Source organism: Bos indicus, chromosome 21 (assembly GCF_029378745.1).
Source record: "Bos indicus isolate NIAB-ARS_2022 breed Sahiwal x Tharparkar chromosome 21, NIAB-ARS_B.indTharparkar_mat_pri_1.0, whole genome shotgun sequence".
NCBI lineage: Eukaryota > Metazoa > Chordata > Mammalia > Artiodactyla > Bovidae > Bos > Bos indicus.
Window position 1 is genome coordinate 69,567,639 of NC_091780.1, and position 20,310 is coordinate 69,587,948.

Below are 20,310 nucleotides of genomic sequence, written 5' to 3' on the forward strand. Positions count from 1 at the left end.
GGCGCAGAAACTAGGAGGGAGTAGAGGGAGACCGGCTCCTGCCAGGGCCGCTCTGGGGGTGCGGGGTGGACCCCGCCCGCCCCCTTGGGAATCAGCTCTCCGCGCCAAACCGCCGAGGGGGCCGAGGGGGCCGCAGGGGCGGCGAAGTCGAGCGCGCTGACACACGCGCCTGGAATTCCCGGGGAGCCGGCGCCCTCGGCGACCCCTCCGCTCTGGGCCGGCCCCAGCCCGCGGGGGCGAGAAGAGGCCGGCTCCCCGACGGGGCTGGGCGCGGCCGACCCCCTCCTCCTCACGGAGCCGCCCCGCCGGGTTCCTCCACGTGCTGCGGCCCGGCCGCCCTGAGGGTCCGGGCACCCCCTACCACGGGTCTGAGTCCCAGCTGCCTCGATTTGCCCCTCTGCCTGGCGTGTTTCTTCCATCGCAGGAGGGTTGGTCAAGGTCCTCTGCATCCGTGTGTGGTGAACCCCTGGTAGTGGGGAGGGGCTTGTTACAAGTACCCTGGAGGAGACACAGGGATCCAGTCACGAGCCCCCTCCCCATTGCTTTGGGTCCGCTCACACGTGCGTGAGTGGGGCTGGTCACCAAGTGTGTGTGGTCTGTGCTCCTTGCTGTGTGAGGGTGTGGGCCTGTGGGTGGGCGCTGGTGTGACTACTCACTAGGTCTGCACCTGTGTCCATGTGCCCACAGCACGCGCGCGCACACACACACATACACACACACACACACACACACACACACACACGCTGACCACTTGCATGGGGAGCTGTGCAAATGCACAGGGTGGCAGCCCCTGGGGATGCTGGGCTCCAGGTTTGCACAGCCCCCCTTCTCGCCCTGGTCAGCCCTCACTGAGGAGTGCTTTGCCACCTGGGGGTCCCAGCGTGTGTGGTGGGCCCAGCTCCTGGGTAGGGCAGGCTTGTGCCCGGGGCACAGACATCCAGCCCAGCTCAACCTCCAGGCTCAGGTGACAACAGAGCCCAGGAGGGGAGCCAGTCACAGGGAGCCCTGTCTCCTGATGCCCTGGCCACAGGCACCAAGGCCGGTGGAGAGGGGTGCTTACCGAAGGCCAGGACTGACTGGGCCCAGAGAGGAGGGGTCCTCTGGACAGATCAGAAGTCCTAGGACACATGGGGCCCGAGGTGGCTTCCCAGGCCTGTGTCTGCCCTGCCCCGCACCCCACCGCCCCCCAGGGCTGGCAGTGGAAGGAGCAGGGGCCACAGGCTACAAGCCAAAACGTGTTCCTGCGCCCTGTGCCCAGAGGCCAGGTGAGTGCCCCGGAGCCTGAGCCCAGCCTTCTACCCAGAGGCCAGTGGGCTCCCACAGACCACCCGGGCCCCTCTTGTGCCTGTAACCCTTGCCCCTCACGGCTTTTCTCTATGCTCCCCAACCAGGGCGGGGCCCAGAGCATGACCCTGAGTTCCGTCCACCCCAGCCCCATCCCTCCTGCCCCGGCCATCACCACCTGCCAGCTCTGACGGGGGAGGTGGCACGGTGCCCATGACCAGACCCCAGGCCAGAGCGCGGGGCACGCAGGGAGCCAGGGAGGATGAGGGCCCCACATCCGCTCACTCACCCGAGTCCCGAGCCACAAGCCCCTCTCAAGCCTGCACGCTGGTGGCTTCCCGGGGACAAGTTAGGGTCAGGACGGGCCTCTGAGGACGGAGGAGCAGAGGGGACCGCGCTGGGGTCTGAAAGGGGGTGGGCGCCCCAGTCTCCTGGAGCCCTCGGGTGCCTGGCCAGCTCCTCTCCCAGCCCAGACCTGCCAAGGCCTCAGGCCGAACACACCCCACGACTGAGCACCCCCTCAGAGTTGGGCTGCTGTCCCCTCACGTGTGAACCCGGCCCCAGGCCCTGCCGCCCCTGCGGTCAGCTTCCAGGGGACACTGTCCCGCAGCCACAATGGCCTCCAGCTACCCGCAGGATCCATCCAAGCTCCTGACGGGGCAGCATTCGCAGCCTCCCCTGCATGGACCCCTATGGACACTCCAACCCAGCAGCCTCTGCCCTGTGCCCCCCAGGGCCTGCCCTCTGCCCCCTACCCTCCTCAGGGCCTTTCTCACCCGTGTGCCCATCACTCAAGGGCAGAGGACAGGTGGCCTCGTGCCACCAGTGGCCACCAGGGGGCCCCTTGTTATGGCTGTGGGGTCCCGGTGCGTCAGAGCCTTTTATCTGGGTGCTGGGAGTGGGGAGTAGGGGCAGATGACACTGACTGTTGGCTGGCGCCTCCCTGACTTCGCGAGGGCTCTGCCATGTGGTTACTGTGAGCCCACTCCCCAGGTGAGGAAACTGAGGCCAGAGACAGGGATGCCACCCACCCGGGCTCTCAGGAAAGTAAGGTTCAGGTCTCCAAGGGTTCTCCAAGTCCACCGTGAATCTGCTGTGCTGCTTCCACCTTGCTGTGTGACTTTGGAAAAGTCCCTGACCTCTCTGGGCCTCAGTTTCTCCATCTGGAAAGTGGGGGTGGGAAGGCCAACTACTGGACAGAGCACCGGCCCAGCCTCCAGCCCACGCCCGGCTGGACTCTGCCCCCTCCTCGGAGCAGGGCTCCATCCCCACACCCCAGGACAGGCACGTCTGGAAGCCGCCACACCTGCAGCCCAATGGCCCTGCACCCAGGGGATCTGCGCCAGCCATCAGGGAACAGACCCTCCTGGGGAACTTCTGGGGCTGCCACCAGGACGAGCGTGCCCGCCTTCCTGCCAGCGAGCAAGTTGCCACAGGCTGGGTGCGGACGTGTGTGAGCACATCCAAGCGGGCCAGGACCCTGTCGCTCAGCATGACCCCTACGGGCCAGCCCACCGCTGCCCTCTCCCTTCCAAGGCCCCTGCTGGCCCAGGCAGGGCAGGGCCTGCCCACGCAGAGCGCCCGGGGGGTCAGGGCTGCACCTCCCCACGGTCGTGAGGGTGACCCGGTCTCAAGCAGAAGACATCCAGGCCCCACCACCCCCTCCTCCCACCATGGACCCCACTTTGGCCCCATTGAGGCCCTAGAGGGCAGACAGAGGGGTACCGACCTCTTTGCCAGGCTGGCAAAGAGGGCCACCAGCCCGGGTGCTGGCAGCACGAGGTTCCCACACTCCCCGGTGCCAGCCTTGGCGCCCCAGCCCTGCCCCACCCTTGCCTAGTGGCGACCAGGGCACCCGGAATGTGGCTGCGGATTCCGTCCCCCGGGGCCACGGATTCCTGTCTCAGTGGGCGAGGGCGGAGGACGGCTTTCCGCCCTTTGGTCCCTGCCAACTCCAGGGAGCTGGGCGCGCCCAGGCCTTGCCAGCCAGGCCACAGGGGAGGCTGGGAGGGGGGCAGGGCGGAATCTCACTCCCCAGCTCCCCCAGGCTCTGAACCCCAGCTCCCAGGGCCTAGCCCTGCTCCCCGCATAACCCCAGGGAGCTCCTGCCAGCCAGGCAGTGGCCCCAATCTCTCCCCTGGGGGCCTGGGTCTGCTCCCCACCTTCAGCCTGTGAATATCCAACACCAGCCCGGCCCTTCCCCTGCCCCAGGCTGGGGGCCCAGAGGCCTGCTCCCCCTCCAGCTGGACCTTCCAGCCTCACTTCATCCCCCCATCACCCCCACCACAGCTAATTCACCCAGAGACCCCAGGACGTCCTGGCCTCAACCCTGATCCCAAGGAGAGAGGGGAGTGGGAGCGGGTGGGTGCTCGCTCCGCCTCCTCGGCCGCTCTCCGTGGGCTTCCCCACCCGCGGGTGTCAATTACAGTAATCAGCGCCCGCCGGCTGGGAGGCCCGCCCGCGGAGGCCAGCGGGCGGCTTGGGCTGTGGGGTGTGCTCCTTCCGCCTCAGCCACGTGCCCCAGCGCCGGAGAAGGGGATGGAGGAGGGCTTCTGGGGAGGGGAGGCCGGCCTTGGAGCCACGCCCTGGCTCCCAGGAAACTGTGGGCGCAGTCCGGTCCTGCCCATCTGCTCAGTGCCCACCCACCCACCGGGTCAGGCCTCGCCCCTGACCCCTGCCCGGCCGCGGGACTACCAGGGACTGGAGAGTCCTTGGGGATACGGAGAGGAGCGGGGCTTCAGGGTCAGCCCTCAGGCTGAGCAGGAGGCGACCTGCTACCTGACCAGAACGGCCAGGGACTCTTCCTGGAGGAGGGGGCAGGCACGGGCCCGTAGGTGCAGGAACGCATTCTTGAGCCAACCCCCACCCGAGATGGAAAGATGGGTGGCGGCGCGGCTCACGGAGAGCCCGCGGCCTTCCACGCAGCCGCATCCCGCACCCCGCACGGCGGCCGGGCAGCCCACCGTCGCGCACGTGGCCCGCGCGGGAGGGCGGCGGGCGAATCTCCGGATAGGCCCGGGTCTCCGCTTACACCTGCCGGGGCTCAGGGCCCCACGGCGCCCGGCCCGACGGTCCGTGCTGCAGGGGCGGCGCGGGGTGCCTTTGTGCGGCGTCCCCAGCAGGTCGCGCTCCAGCGCTCGCCCTCGGCCAGCGCCCCGGCCCCGCGCGCATTCCTGGCAAGGACGGGCGCCCCAGCGGGAGGTCTGAGGGCACCCCCCCCCCCGCCCCGCCCTCCCTGGAAGAGGTGAATTCCCCCTCCGGCAGCCGTGACCCGCGGCCGTGGCCACCTCTGGCCCAGGCCCCGCGCACGTAGGGGGTGGGACCTCCTGGTCCCAGGAGATGGCGGGCTGGGGCGATGGGGCCAGGTGGCCGCCGGCAGGGCGGGCGCTGCTGAGCCCCTGCCTGTCCCAGCGCCTCGCAACTCGCAGGGGCGGCCTGGGTGGTGGCGCAGGGCCGGGGAGGCGTGATGCGGGGTGTCCACCCCTCCGGCCCGATCCGCACCTCCATTCATTCACTTCACACACTGGGCGGAAACACCTACCACGAGGGACCAGGGAGGGGACGGGATCTCTGGGAGGTGCGCAGGAGCTGCCAGGGGCCAATGCGGAGGTGTGCGACAGAGCCCCTGGGCCCTGGGGTAAGCGGGGCCCAGGGATGGCTGAGCCTTGGGGACCAGCTGGAGGCTCACTGGGCTGCAAGCCTGCCTCCCGCAGGCGCCCGGGTCTCTCCCTGCTCCCATGTGCTCAGCCCACCTGCCCTGACTCCCCCCACCCAGGCTGGACACGGAACACATCCAGGGGGTCCAGAGGGAGGGGGTGACAGAGGAGGAGCTAAGAGAGCCTGAGCTGGTGGTGAGCTGGGAGAGGAGAGAGGGGCCCGGAGTGCCCACAGGGCAGGGGAGTCCAGGGGAGTCCTGAGAAGTGCAGGCGAAGGCCCCACGGAAGTGAAGGTGCACCCATGAGAAAGACCTACCGCTGTCCACCGGGCAGAGGGGTGAACGCCAGCAGTTGCGGTGGGTGGGGCGCGCTGGAGCTGGGGAGCGACGAGATCAGATGCAAACTATGGAAAGATCACGCCAGCAGATACCTTGAAAGCTCAATGCACAGAGTTGTAGAATAATCCATCTTGGGCTGGGCCAACATTTATGTAATAAGCCCCCTAATGTTGGAAATTAATTAAGTGGTTTCCAGATTTCTGGCAGAGATGGTTCTGTGTGCAGCGTCACTGTCCATCCGTCACTGCTGCATTTGCATCTTGAAGACAAGCTTCTAGAAGTAAGGGCTCCTGCTGCTTGTGCCGCTGCCCAGCCCCTGGCAGTGCCCGCAGGGCTTCCGCCGCGACCCCCGACCTCCCCCCACCCCCCCTTGCCCAGGGACCTGACAGCCCCTCCTGGGCGGCCCTCAGGAGCACCCCCGCGCAGATGACCCCGCCCTCAGCCCCCAGCCCAGACTCCTTCTGAGCAGGGGTGTCTGCTGGCCTCGGGGCCCTCCCTGACCCCCACACCTCCTTCAGAGACACCCCTCCCCTGGCTGCTCTGGCTGGAACATGGGGAGAGGCATCCCTTCCTGTCCCTCCCACCTCAGTCCAGGCTCCTAAGCCTCCGTCCACTCCAGCGCCCTCGGGCAGTCCGCCCTCACCTGCCCCCGTCCTGCCCCGGCTCAGGTCCCAGCTGCTCTCTCAAGCACACATCTGGGGAGCCCATCCCTGCTGTACAGTCTGCTGTGGCTCACAGCAACAAACCCACGCCCCAGGTCAGCCCCTGCCCAGCTGTTTGCCTACGCTCGCATCCCCCATGCTGAGGGATGCGGGGGCTCACCACTCAGGGGTAGGATGTGAAGATGTCGGGGTCCAATCGTAGAAGCTCAGAGAGGCAAGCCCTCAAATGTGGCCGTTTCTGCTGTCCTGCTGCTGTTCCTTCCCACCAGGCTCACACGGCCTGGCAAGCTCTGCCCACAGCCCCCCACCTCTTCCCTGCCCCCAGTCCTAGCCTCTCTGGCCTTGCCAGGGCCCCACACCTCTTCATATCTCACCCCTGAGCCCCATTCAGGCCTCTGTTCCCAACTGTGGCAGAGAAAACCCTCACTAAAGGGTCTGCAGAGTGAGACCCCCAGCCAAGGCCAGCGCCCCTGGCTGGACTCACATCCCAGAGAGTTCGGGTGACTGGCTCGGGGTCACACAGCCAGCTCAGGGTCCACGTGGCTGAGCAGTGGGGACATCCCCTGGCCCGCCCCCTCCAACACTCCCTGGAAGCTCCAGGCTCGGGGAGGAGCTGACTCCAGATCTCATCAGGGTCCAGGCCCAGGCCCCATCCCCAACACACATGCGTGCACACACGCAAGCATGAAGCAGCTCAGCTGCGCCAGACGGCGGACGGGCATGCACCGGCACGCCCTGGCATTCCTGGCTGACGGTCTGGGAAGAGCCAGGCAGGCCCGGTCACCACCCCGATGTCTCTCTCAGGAGCTCAGGCCATGGAGGGCCGAGCAGAGAACGCGAACACGGCCCACTGACCTGTGACCAACTGCAGGGGGCGGAAGGCCAGGGCGTCCTGTCCCAGGAGCTGCAGAGCCCAGCATGGCGGGGGGCGGGGGGGTGGTTGGGCATGATGCCTTCAGAGTGGAGACCCACCCTACTGCTCAGAGCCTCCTGCGGGTCTCCAAACCCACAGAAATTTGGGCACCAGAACCGGCAGCCTGGGTGTATCGACGTGGCCCCACAAGCAGGCAGGAAGGTGTCAGCGGTTCCGGCTCTCTGTTGAGGCTGGGAAGTGATTCCAGGGTTTCCCCCACCCCCACCCCAATAAAGAACTTGCGGATTCCAAGATTAATTCCTGAACATTTGTTCTTTTTTTAAAATAACATCTGTCCGGTCATCTATGTACTTTTTAGTGATTTAAAGGAACACTGTTAACTTTTGTTTGGGGCAGCTCTGTTAAACTCTAATTAGTTCTGATAGTTAATCCTTGGTTATTTTGGCATTTCAGTGAATGTTAACATGTTATTTGAAAAGACATTATGATATTGAGTTGGCCGAAAAGTTTGTTTGAATTTTTCTGAAGATGTTATGGAAAAACCTGAACCAACTTTTTGGCCAAACCAATACATCTGTCTTCATCTATTAATAATTCCTAAACTAATGATTTCTTTTTCTTGTCTTATGCACTGGCCAGGGCTTCCAGAATAATACTGAACAGAAGCTGTGAGAATGAACATTTTTATATTATTCCCAGCCCAAAGGGAATGCATGCAAATTGTCTCCGTTAAACTTGCCACAGATTTCAGGGAAATAGTCATTATTTGTTGGGAAAAGTCGCTTTAGCTTCTGTTTCCTAAGTTTCTTTTCTTTTTTTTTTTTTCTGTAAATCATGTCAATTTTTATCAAACTGTCAAATGCTTTACTCTGCATCAATGTAATGATTATCGTTCTTTTCTTCTTTAACCTGGCAAATTGCTGTGTTAAAATCTCTGATTGGAACTATGCTTCTATTACTGAGAGAAACCTTATGTGAATGCAACTTGTGATTGGATTTTAGTTAGCTAACACTTTAAGATTTAAAAAATTCATGATCATAGATAAAACTGGTTTAGAATTTACTTATCTTGTGCTTTTTAAAAAAATCCCTATATTGTTATTTAGTCAGTCAAGTCCGACTCTTTGTGACCCGCCGGGCTCCTCTGTCCATGGGAGTCTCCAGGCAAGAATACTGGGGCGGGTTGCCGTTTCCTTCTCCAGGAGATCTTCTCGACCCAGGGATCGAATCCACGTCTCATGCATGGCAGGCAGATTCTTTACCACTGAGCAACCAGGGAAGCCCCAGTCTCTGTACTAGCTTCATAAACTGGGGTGGGCAGCTTTTCCTCCATTTCTCTTTTTCTGGAACGACTTACACATCGCATGGGTTATCTGTTCTCTGAAGCTCTGTTAGATCTGTTTGTGGTAACAGCTGGGTTAGGAGCTTTGGGAAGTCTGTGTGCGTGTGTGTGTGTTTGGGCAGTGTGTGTGTGTATACTGGGAGAGAGGTTTGGTTACTATTTTAATTTTTTAAACAATTGTTAATCTCCTGTGGTTTTCTCTTCCTCCTTGTTTGAGTTTCAGTATTTTCAATTCTCTATGCATCTGTGCATTTTACCTAGATTTTCAAACTTTTTGAAAGTGAAAGTCGTTCAGTCATGTCCAGCTCTTTGTGACCCCGTGGAGTCCATGGAATTCTCCGGGCCAGAATACTGGAGTGGGTAGCCTTTCTCTTCTCCAGGGGATCTTCCCAACCCAGGGATCGAACCCAGGTCTCCTGCATTGCAGGCAGATTCTTTACCAGCTGAGCCACCAGGAAAGATCCAAACTTCTTGGTGTATACTTTTAAAAAAATCGTCTCCTACGTTTAGAATATGGCAAGAGTTTTTACCCCCTTTGTCTTATATCTTTTTATACCTCTCCTCCCCCTCTTTAATCACTCTTGAAATAAACTATTTAGAGAGTCAACTTGGGGACTTCCCTGCTGATCCAGGGACTAGGACTCTGCGCTCCCAACACAGGAGCCTGGGCTCTGTCCCTGGTGAGGGAACTGGGTCCTACGTGACCTGACTAGGAGTTTGCATGTTGCAGCTGAAGATTCCGCAAGCCGTAGCAAAGATCGAGGATCCTGCGTGTAACGAGCAAGAACTGATGCAGCCAAATAAATGTAGAAAGAAACATTTGGGTTCTTCTTTTTTTTGAAGAAAGAAATTTGGTTACGTTTATTATAAAGTTATTACGTGCCTATCCTAATTTTAGCCAAGGAGAATAAGCTCAAAGAAGAGCTCCCTTGTCATCTTAGATCTTCCATCAAGAAACAGCCATTGTTATTAGGGAAATACCAGAACATTTGTTTTTTAAATAGAGAGACAACTTTGATTTTGTCGTCATTTCTACTTTTTGTTGTTGTTCTCTCTTGCTTTATGTTTTTACTATTTCTTTCCTTCTTTATTTCTTTGGACTTACTCTGTGCTATTTTTAGAGATCCTTGACTTAACTGATTTTTTTTCAGTCTTTCTTATTCTCAGGTAAACATAGTCAAAGGTATACAGTTGTCTCTAATACTGTTTTAAATGTGTCTCACAAATTTTAACATGCAGAGTTTCCATTACTATTAAATTCTAAGTATTTTGTAATTGAATCTTATGAATTTCTCTTTAATAGAAATGTTATTTTAAAACACTTTTAAAAGTTTCTGAATATTGCATTTTTAAAGCTGTACTTTTGTTATTGGTGACTTTTGAAAATTATATTTCATTTATTTATTTTGCAGGTAGTAAATACACAGAGTATTAAATTCACAGAAGAGAATAAAGCCCCTCCCTCTACACGCACACCTTCCAGACATTCTATTTCCTTTCCAGAGTCCACTAGAATTTCCAATTTTTTGTGTGTCCTTTTGAAGACATTCTAAGTATGGCCAGTATGGTAGGTGACGCAGGCCACCCCCCTCTTGGCTTTCATCCTTCCCCTTTCTCTGTTGTCAGGGCCTCACAGTTGGTTAAATACATAATTTCCCTGCCTCCCTTGCAGCCAGGAGCAGCCATGAACTCAGTTCTGACCCACGAGTTACAAGCCATGCCTGCTGAGAGGAAGGCTGAGACAAACACCGGCTTTTCTTTTCTTTTACAAATAGTTTACTTTTTTAAATAAAGACGTGTTAGTTGCAGCATGAGGGAATCTTTTAGTTGAGACACGTGAGATCTTTAGTTGCCTCACACAAACTCTGTTTGCAGCATGTGGGATCTACTTCGCTGATCGGGGACTGAACCCATGCCCCCTGGATCGGGAGCTCAGAGTCTCAGCCACTGGCCCGTCAGAGAAGTCCCAACATTTGCTCTTCCGAGAACGTGGGACCTGTGGGGCCCTCGTTGCCTCTTCCCCGCCTCCTTTCTTCTTGACTTGGGCACCACCGTGTGGGCTGGAGACGAGGCGGCCGTCTTTGACTACGAGCCACCAAGGCTGCTCCAGAGAGCAGGGCGGACAGAGGAGGCCTGCGCTGGGCAGCGAGCCAGGGTGGGGACCACTTCCTCGGGGCCTTGAGAGAGAAAGAAATGCCTGCTTGCTGGCATCACACTGTCAGGATTGATTTTCCTGAGAGCCGAGCCACCCCTAGTGTACAAACCAGACGCACGTCTCCCGGCGGCCAGCGCCACACCCTCAGCACCTTGATCCTTTCACGCAGCCATCAACCTTGGCGATCGTCCTTCCTCTGGGCCTGGAGAGCTGGCGGTGGGACATCGCCTTGCTGCATACACGCCACGGTATGTTGAACCAGCCCCAGTGGCCTTTTGGGATGCTCCCAGTCTTTTTCTATGGCAGGCAGTGCTGTAACGGATAACCCTGCGTGTGCTTCATCTCACATGTGTGAGATGCTTCATCTTCACATAAGTGAGATCAGCTCTGTAGGACAGGTTCCTAGGAGCAGAGAGAGTCCTCTTTATGACCGTGAATCTGCGGATCCTGGGCGAGGCCTGCCCCGCCTGCATCAAGTCTGTGTGTGTCCCTCAGCGGGATTTTTGTTTTCTTTTTTGGATCTTACGTGTTTCTCATTAGGTTTACTCCTGGGTATTTCAGCTTCTGGTGCGATGGTCAAAGGGATCTTTTCTTTTTTATCTCTTGCTAACAAGCTGGTTTTTGTATGCTCTGTGCTTAGTCGTTCAGTCTTGCCTGACTCTTTCCGACCCCATGGACTGTAGCCTGCCAGGATCCTCTGTCCATGGGGATTCTCCAGGCAAGAATACTGGAGGGCATTGCCATGCTCTCCTCCAGGGGATCTTCCCCACCCAGGGATCGAACCCAGGTCTCCCGCTTTGGAGGCAGATTCTTTACTGTCTGAGCCACTAGGGAAGCCCTTTTCCGTATAGACGAAGGCTAATGATGACAGCATGTTCTTTCTGTCCCAGACAGTCCTGAAATACTGTTTGTAATAGAATTTAAATTGATCCACTTGGGTTTTTCCAGAGATTTAATCATATCAGCTGCAAAAAAAACTGGCATTACATTACTCCTATTGTCACGACATTTCCTCCTATTGACTATTGAATAAGAATTCCTCCTATTCCTCCTAATAACATTACTATTGTTATGTCTCATTTTTCTCTTCTCCAGTTGCAAAAATATTAAGTTACAGTGATATCAGAAGACATCCTGAGTTTTTACTCTAATAGGTATGATTTTAGTATCTCCCCCATTTGACATGGGGATAGCTTGGGGGCTTGTGTAAATTTATGGCATTTATACAAGAAAATTTGACCAAGAATGCACGTTGAGGGACTTCCCTGGTGGTCCAGCGGTTAAGACTCCGAGCTTCCGACGCAGAAGGCTCAGGTCAGCCCCTGGTCGGGGAACTAAGATCCCACGTGCTGCGTGGCGCAGCCAAAGGAGAAACAAAAAAGAATGCGTGTCAGTTGCAGGCAGGACATTGTAACTAGCTATACTTACCTCCTGCCGTAAATAACCGTAACATCAGGCAAATGTACGAGGCGACTGAGCGACAGGTGACGCAGGACTGAAACGCTCCGGAGCAGGGAGAGAGCCAGGAAACGAGCCCTTGTTTTCCCCTGTTGTACCTCAGGTTTCCCTTCCAGGGTCGCGAGAGCTGAAGCCAAAGCAGAGGTCTTACTGGCCGAGGAGGCAGAGATGAGGGGTTCCTGGGGGGCTGGAGGGGCTGCAGCTGGCAGGGGTCAGCGCCAAGCAGGAGGGAACTGTGTGTCATGAGGGCGCAGAAGCACAGGCCTGACACCCATCCCCACGTGGGGGAGTTTCCCACACCAGCTGCCGGGAGGTCTAACAATTCATCTCAATTCCAACGTTATTGACCTGGGAGTAGCATCAGAGCCACAGGAGAAGGTCTCGGTCCCACAAGACTGCCCCACTTCAGACCCCAGTTCAAGTCCAGGTTGTCCCCTGTGCTTCTGTCCGACTTTGTGTAGGTGGGAGCTTCCCAGGGCCCCCCACCGTGAGCTCGATTAATATGCAAGGACAGCTCACAGAACTCAGAAAACCAGTTTACTTACTAGATCACCAGTTTATTACAAAGGATATTTAAAGATGCAATCAAAAGGCGGATGAAGAAATGCTAGGGCGAGGTCCCATACACAGTAGCTTTTGTCCCAGTGGAGTTTGGGGCCTCACCCAGCAGCAAATGTATGCATCTGGTTCACCAGTCTGGAAGCTTCCCAAACCCTGTCCATTGGGATCTTATGGAGGCTTCATATCACTGGCCATTGGTCACTGATTCAGCCTCTCTCCCCTCCTCAGACTTCAGGTATTGGGACTGACAGTTCCGACCCTCTAATCACATGGTTGGCTCCTCTGGCAACCAGATGCCATCCTTAAGTGGTTTCCAACATCATCCATTAAAATAACAAAAGACACATTTACTGCTGTCATCACAGGAAGTTCCAAAAGCTTCAGGAGCTCTGTGTCAGCAACAGGGACAAACATTAAACGTGCATTTCTTACCACAAGTCATAAAACCACAGCAAACCTGCGTGGGGCTGTCAGATCCCGGCTGGAGCCAGGCTGCATGCGTGCAGGGAGGTCTTCCACAAAGCCCGGCAGAAGTGGCTACTGTGGAGCGGAGACGGAGAAACCAGGCAAGGTGCAGAGCTGTGTGACGCTGCAGTTCCCACCCAGCTCGAGCGGAGAAGCCTCAGTGGGCACCTCGGGTGACGAAGCAAAACCCCAGAAAGGCCATGGTTTAGGAATACAAACCACATTCCAGAATAAAAGCCAAACCTAGGACTAAGAACAAGCCTGAAATAGACCCAGCCTTCCACAGCCTCCCACCAGCCAGACATGACCACACGACCTGCTAGGATTTTAGCAGCATTCCAGAACAAAGCAGCATCTTTTAAAAGAAGACATTGTGTATACTCTTTTTCATCCAACAATCACAATGTCTACATATAAGAAACAATTACTAGATATGAGAGGAAGCTTGAAAGCATGACCCATCCCTAGAACCAGATCCTCAGGTGACCAAATTTTGCAGAGCAGAACATTTACAAAACAGTCATTATAAATATGCCCAAAGATTTAAAGGTGCAAATGAATGCATAAGGAGACAAAAGGAAAATCTAAACTGAGAAATGAAGACTATAAAAACAGCACTGATAAAAAGAAAAACACACACATACAAAAAAAAAAAAAGGACTGAATGCAATTTCTAACCATAAGACAGTATCTGAAATGGAAAAAAAAATCACTGGATATGCTGACCAGCAGAATGGATATCGCTTGGGCAAACTCCAGGAGATGGTGAAGGACAGGGAAGCCTACCATGCCGCAGTCCGTGAGGTCGCAAAGAGTCGGACACGACTGAGCGACTGAACAACGAGAATGGATACTGCAGAAAAGGCTCGATGAGCACAAAGCAAAGCAAAACCGAAGACAGAAGACAATCATACATGTATAGACAGATCAATAAATCATCAGAGACTACGGAAATGATCACGGGGACAATATCAAGAGGTTGAATACATGTGTAATTAGGGTTCTACGTGAGGAGGAAAGACAAATGGGGCAGAAAAAAATTTTTGAAGAAACAACGGCTGAAAATTCCCTAAATTTGGTAGAAAACATAAATGTACAGATGCAAAAAGTTTCGTGTACCCAAACTCGAGAGAACCACATCTAGACACTTCACAGTCAAACACCTGAAAGCCGAAGATACGGAAACGGCGATTTAAACCCCAGTGAGACACCACTTACATGCCCATTTAACTAACATGGAACCACCAACTGCTGGCGAAATTACAGAGCAAACAGCACTCACACATGGCTGCCAAGAGTGTGAAATGGTGCAACTGTGTGAAACAGTTTTGCAGCTCTATACCTACCCCTGCTGCTGGTAAGTCGCTTCAGTCGTGTCTGACTCTGTGCGACCCCATAGACGGCAGCCCACCAGGCTCCGCCGTCCCTGGGATTCTCCAGGCAAGAACACTGGAGTGGGTTGCCATTTCCTTCTCCAATGCATGACAGTGAAAAGTGAAAGTGAAGTCGCTCAGTCGTGTCAGACTCTTCTCGACCCCGTGGACTGCAGCCTACCAGGCTCCTCCATCCATGGGGTTTTCCAGGCAAGAGTACTGGAGTGGGGTGCCATACCTACCCCAGGACCCAGCAATTCCACTCTTATACCTTTCCAAGAGAAAAGAAGACCTCTGACCTCAAGCAACTTGTACAAGAATCATTACCGTGATTCGTTCGCTGCAGCCGAAATCTGGAAAGAATCTATTTGCTGATCAACAGGAGATCTGATAAATTGTGACAGTGTCACACCAGGAAATGCTCCTCGGTGCAAAGGAGAATGAATAACTGATCTATGCTGCAATCTGGATGAATCTCCAATATATTAGATCAAATGGGAAAAAATACCAGACAAAAATGTGTTTGCTTTATCATTCTATTCAAATGAAGAACAAGCAAAATGACAGAAATAAGCACAGCGGGTGCCTGGGAGGTGGGAGTAGTCTTCAAGGGGCAGAGTAACTTTATGGGTGGATGAAAGGCCTGATGTCCCTTTTTCAGAACTCTTTCTTTATTTGACTGTGCCTGGTCTTAGTTGAAGTACCTGTGATCGTCCACTTTTGTTGAGACAAGCAGGATCCCTAGTTGCAGCGTGTGAACTCTTAGCTGCCGCACGCGGGATCTAGTTCCAGGGATGGAACCTAAGCCCCCTGCATGGGAAGCATGGAGTCTTAGCACAGGACCACCAGGGAAATCCCCCAGAGCCTGATCCTCTGATTGTTAGGATTGGTTACAGGATACCTACACCTGTCAAGACTCACTGAACCGTTTGCTTCAGATCTGTGCACTGACTCATCCTTCGTCACTGAAAGGAACCAAGGATTCTTCTGGAAATGGCTGATTCCTGTCAGCTCAGGAGAGTGTGAGATGGGCCTGGGAGGATGGGGAAGCGCTCAAAGCGTGGCGGGGGCGGGGTCTGAGGATGCGATGCAGGGACGTCCTTCCTTGTGGGAACTACAAGGCAAAGAGTGCGGTTGGCGAGTCACTCCTGAGCGCGCAGGAGGGTCGGTGGAGCCTTCGCGGGCGTAACGCTGGGTTTTGTTAGTTTGTTTTTGTGTTAGGGCCCTGCCGCTCGGCAGGTGGGATCGAACCCGCTCCCCTTGCCGTGGACGTGCTGAGTCTTAACCACTGACCTCTAGGGAAGTCCCTCGGGTTTAGGAGTCTTTAAAATATTTTAAAGACCTGTCTACCTGCCTGAATGGAAATTTTACTTCAACAAAAGAAAACCTCTGATAAACCCTATCAAATGCCTCTATGAAATGAACACAATGTCTCTCTTCTGCTTTATTAATATGATGAATTGTATTACACATTTTCTGTTAACAAATCATCCACTAGCAAACCTCACTTGGCCTTAGAGTATGAGCCTTTTCATGTGCTTTCTGATTCTGTACACTAAGATTAATATTTTAACCTCCATATTAATGAGATCAGTCTGTAATTTTACACTATTGTGCTGTATTTTTAGCGTTTTGATGTCCATGTTATTGAAGGAATATTTTTAAATGGGGAAAATTCATCAGTTTCCTACATCCTGGAATACATTATAGTATTGGCTTTAAAAAAAAATATTATTCTTTTTAAAATTTGTATTTCTTTATTTCCTTATGGCTGTGCTGGGTCTTGGCTGTGCTTCGTGGCTTTCCTCTAGCAGTGAGAAAAGAGGCTGCTCTCTCGTTTTGGAGCATGGGCTCCAGAGCACAGGCTCGGTAGTTGCGGCTCACTGGCTTCGTTGCTCCGCGGCACGTGGGATATTCCTGGACCAGCGATTGAACCCATGTCTCCTGCGTTGGCAGGCGGATTCTTCTTCACTTAGGAGATTGTCTTGGCCTGATGACTTTTCCAGGGTTAGCTCTGCATTACTTGCTGTGCTTAGATTTTTAAATCTCTTCAGGGATCTGTTTCAATAAATCTATTATCATTATTAATTATAATATTTCCTTAGAAAAACCATGTTTCAATCAGGTTTTATTTATTTGACTAGTGTGCATCAAAGTACTGTATCTTGTATTTAAAAACAATTTTCTACATCTGTGATGATTTCCCTCATGATTGTTCTTCTGTATATTTAAAATTTCTCCCTTCTTGATTTGGTTTTCCAATTATCTCTCTATTTTTCGTGATTTTTGTCCCTCCAAAATTAGCTCTTGGAGTTATTCTTCAATCCTAACCATCTTCTAGTTTCCAGATCCGTTTATTTTTCCTGTTTCTTCACCCTGACCCTCTAGAAAAGTTGGCCTGTCAGCCTCCCTGCAGTCAAGGCACACGTTTCCACAGCAGCATCCTCCTGTCTCCTCCCCACAAAGACGACAGCCCCTGGGTGGTCCCCGGTCCCAGGACGCCAGCACGTTCCTCCTCTGTATCCCTTGGGCCTGTGGTGATGGGGGCAGGTCTTCCTGGGACCACGGTCAGGAGACGAGAAGTTCTTGGTTCTTATTTTGGAATCCTACCGCAGCCTTTCCAGCATTTCAACCTCCACTGCTGGGTGACCGCTGAGCCCCAGACTCAATCAACCAACCAAGAAAAAAGTGAGGGACGCTTCCAGCTTCTTGAGTTGAAAAACCGCTGTTGTTGTCTAATTGCTAAGTCGTGTCGAACTCTTTGCGACCCCGTGGACTGTAGCACGCCAGGTTTCCCTGTCCTTCCTGGAGCCTGCTCAAACTCATATCCATTGAGTCGGTGATGCCATCCAACCATCTCATCCTCTGTCGTCCCCTTCTCCTCCTGCCTTCAACGTTTCCCAGCATCAGGGTCTTTTCCAATGAGTCAGTTCTTTGCATCAGGTGGATAAAGTATTGGAGCTTCAGCTTCAGCATCAGTCCTTCCAGTGAACATTCAGGGTTGATTTACTTTAGGATGGACTGGCTGGACCTCTTTGCTGACCAAGGGGCTCTCAAGAGTCTTCTCCACACCACAGTTCAAAATAAATCCTCAGTGCCAGCCTTCTTTATGGTCCAGCTCTCACATCCATACGTGACTACCGGAAAAACCGTAGCTTTGACTATAAGGACCTTTGTCGGCAAGTTGATGTCTCTGCTTTTTAATGTGCCGTCTAGGTTTGTCGTAGCTTTCCTTCCAAGGAGCAAATGTCTTTTAACTTCATGGCTGCAGTCACCGTCCACAGTGAGTTTTGAGCCCAAGAAAATAAAACGTGCCATTTTTCCACTTTTTCCCCATCTGTTTGCTGTGAAGGAATGGGACCGGATGCCAGGGTCTTAGTTTTTTCAATGTTGAGTTTCCAGCCAGCTTTCTCATTCTCCTCTTTCACCCTCATCAAGAGGCTCTTTAATTCCTCTTCTCTTTCTGCCATAAGTGTGGTGTCATCTGCGTATCTGAGTTTATTGATATTTCTCCCAGCAATCTGGATTCCAGCTTGAGATTGATCCAGCCCAGCATTTTGCATGATGTACTCTGCATAGAAGTGAAATAAGTAGGGTGAAAATATACAACATGTCCTACTCCATTCCCAATTTTGAACCAGTCTGTTGTTCCATGCCTGGTTCTAACTGTTACTTCTTGACCTGCATACAGGTCTCTCAGGAGGCAGGTAAGGTGGTCTGGTATTCCCGTCATTTTCAGAGTTTTCCAGTTTGTTGTGATCCACACAGTCAAAGGCTCTAGCATAGTCAATGAAGCAGAAGTAGATGTTTTCCTGGAACTCTCTTGCTTTTTGGATGATCCAACAGATGTTGGCAGTTTGATCTCTGGTCCCTCTGCCTTTTTTCCTCCTCTGCTCCCCACATCCTCTGTCTTTTCTAAATCCAGCTTGAATATCTGAAAGTTCTCTGTTCATGTACTACTGAACCCTAACTCGAAGGATTTTGAGCATAACCTTCCTAGCGTGAGAAGCGAGCGTGACTGTGCGGTAGTTTGAGCTTTCTTTGCCTTTGCCCCTCGTTGGGATTGGAATGAAAGCTGGCCTTTTCCAGTCCTGTGGCCACTGCTGAGTGTGTCAAGTCTGCTGGCATATTGAGTGCAGCACTTTAAGAGCATCATCTTTTAGGACTTGAAATAGCCCAGCTGGAATTTGGTCACTCCCGCTAGCATTGTCTGCAGTGATGCTTCCTATGGTTTCCCTGGTGGCTCAGAGGTTAAAGCGTCTGCCTGGAATGTGGGAGACCTGGGTTCGATCCCTTGGTCGGGAAGATCCCCTGGAGAAGGAAATGGCAATCCACTCCAGTATTCTTGCCCGGAGAATTCATGGATGGAGGAGCCTGGTGGGCTACAGTCCCACCAGGGACTGTAAAGAGTCGGACACGACTGAGCGACTTCACTTTCACTTTCTTTCCTAAGGCCCACTTGACTTCACACTTCAGGATGTCTGGCTCTAGGTGCCAGACACCCAGAATAACACACCATTGTGGTTATTCATTAAGGTATTTTTTGTACAGTTCTTCTGTGTATTCCTTTTTTTTTTTTTTGGCTGTCAAATAATCCTTTATTCTTCTTTTCCTCTTGCAGTTCTTAACTAGCTGGTCACTGTCGATGTCATCTATGATGCCACGAGGGCGGCGGCCATCGACATTGCAGCCGCAGATGGGGCACTTCCTGGGACCTTTTTAATGGTTCCAGAGAGTTCTCTGGGCTAGAGCGTTCTCTAGCTAGAGATCAATGCTGCACCTGCCAGGCAATGTCGACAATCTCATCAAAAGTGATGTTTCCACTGTGCTTAATGTTTTCTGCTTCTTTCTATCTCTTGGTGGTTCCTTGAGGACTTTGATGATCAGGGCAGAAGCAGAAGATACCACCTCAGTCCAGGCCTGTCTGTTCTGATCAGTTTCACCGTAATCCTCAGACTCTTCCAATCACCAGCTGTTCTGGTGATGTTATCACCTACCTTTTTTGGAGACAGACCCAGGGGCCAATCTTGGGGATCAGGGCAGATGTGGCACCAACTTCCCCACCAGCGCACCTCAGGCATGCGACTTTGATCTCATTGGGGTTGAACTTAGGTGGCATGGAGGAGGCAGCTGGTGTCGGAAGAACCCGGATTCGGGATGACAAAGAAAGTTGTACTTTTGCCTCCTCTGAGCCAAAAGCTCTTCTGTGTATTTTTGCCACCTCTTAATATCTTCTGTTTCTGTTAGGTCCATACATTTTCTGTCCTTTATCATGCCCATCCTTGCATGAAACGTTCCCTTGATATCTTCAATTTTCTTGAAGAGATCTCTAGTCTTTCCCATTCTATTGTTTTCCTCTACTTCTTTGCGCTGATCACTGAAGAAGGCCTTCTTTCTCCCTGCTGTTCTCTGTAACTGCATTCAGTTGGGTATATCCATTTCTCCCTGGCTTTTCAACACTCTTCTTTCCTTAGCTATTTGTAAAGGCTCCCCAGGCAACCACTTTGCCTTCTAGCATTTCTTTTTCTTTGGGATGCTTTTTGTCACTGACTCCTGTACAGTGTTACAACCCTCTTTCCATAGTTCTTCAGGCCCTCTGTCCTCCAGATCCAATCCCTTGACTCTATTCATCACTTCCACTGTATAATCATAAGGGATTTGATTTAGGTCATACCTGAATGGTCTAGTGATTTTCCTTACTTTCTTCAATTTAAGTCTGAATTTCGCAGTAAGGCGTTCATGATCTGAACCGCAGTCAGCTCCAGATCTTGTTTTCGCTGACTGTATAGAGCTTCTCCATGTTCGGCTGCAAACCATAATCAATCTGATTTCGATTTTGATCATTAGTGATGTGCATGTGTAGAGTCATCTCTTCTGTTGCTGTAAAAGGATGTTTGCTATGACCTGTGCACTCTCTTGGCAAAACTCTGGTAGCCTTTGCCCTGCTTCATTCTGTACTCCAGGGCCAAACTTGCCTGTCACTCCAGGTATCTCTTGACTTCCTACTTTTGCATTCCAGTCCCCTGTGATGAAAAGGACATCTTTTTGGGGGTGTTAGTTCTAGAAAGTATTGAATGTCTTCATAAAACTGTTCAACTTCAGCTTCTTCAGCATTACTATTCGAGGAGTAGACTTGAATCAC

The 20,310-nt window shown here is 53.0% G+C and overlaps 1 pseudogene; it reads right to left on the reverse strand.

The window, feature by feature from the left end:
- Positions 1 to 6,748: 6,748 nt before the first annotated feature.
- LOC139178332 (large ribosomal subunit protein uL11-like) lies at positions 6,749 to 19,287 on the reverse strand (annotated as a pseudogene).
- Positions 19,288 to 20,310: the final 1,023 nt, after the last annotated feature.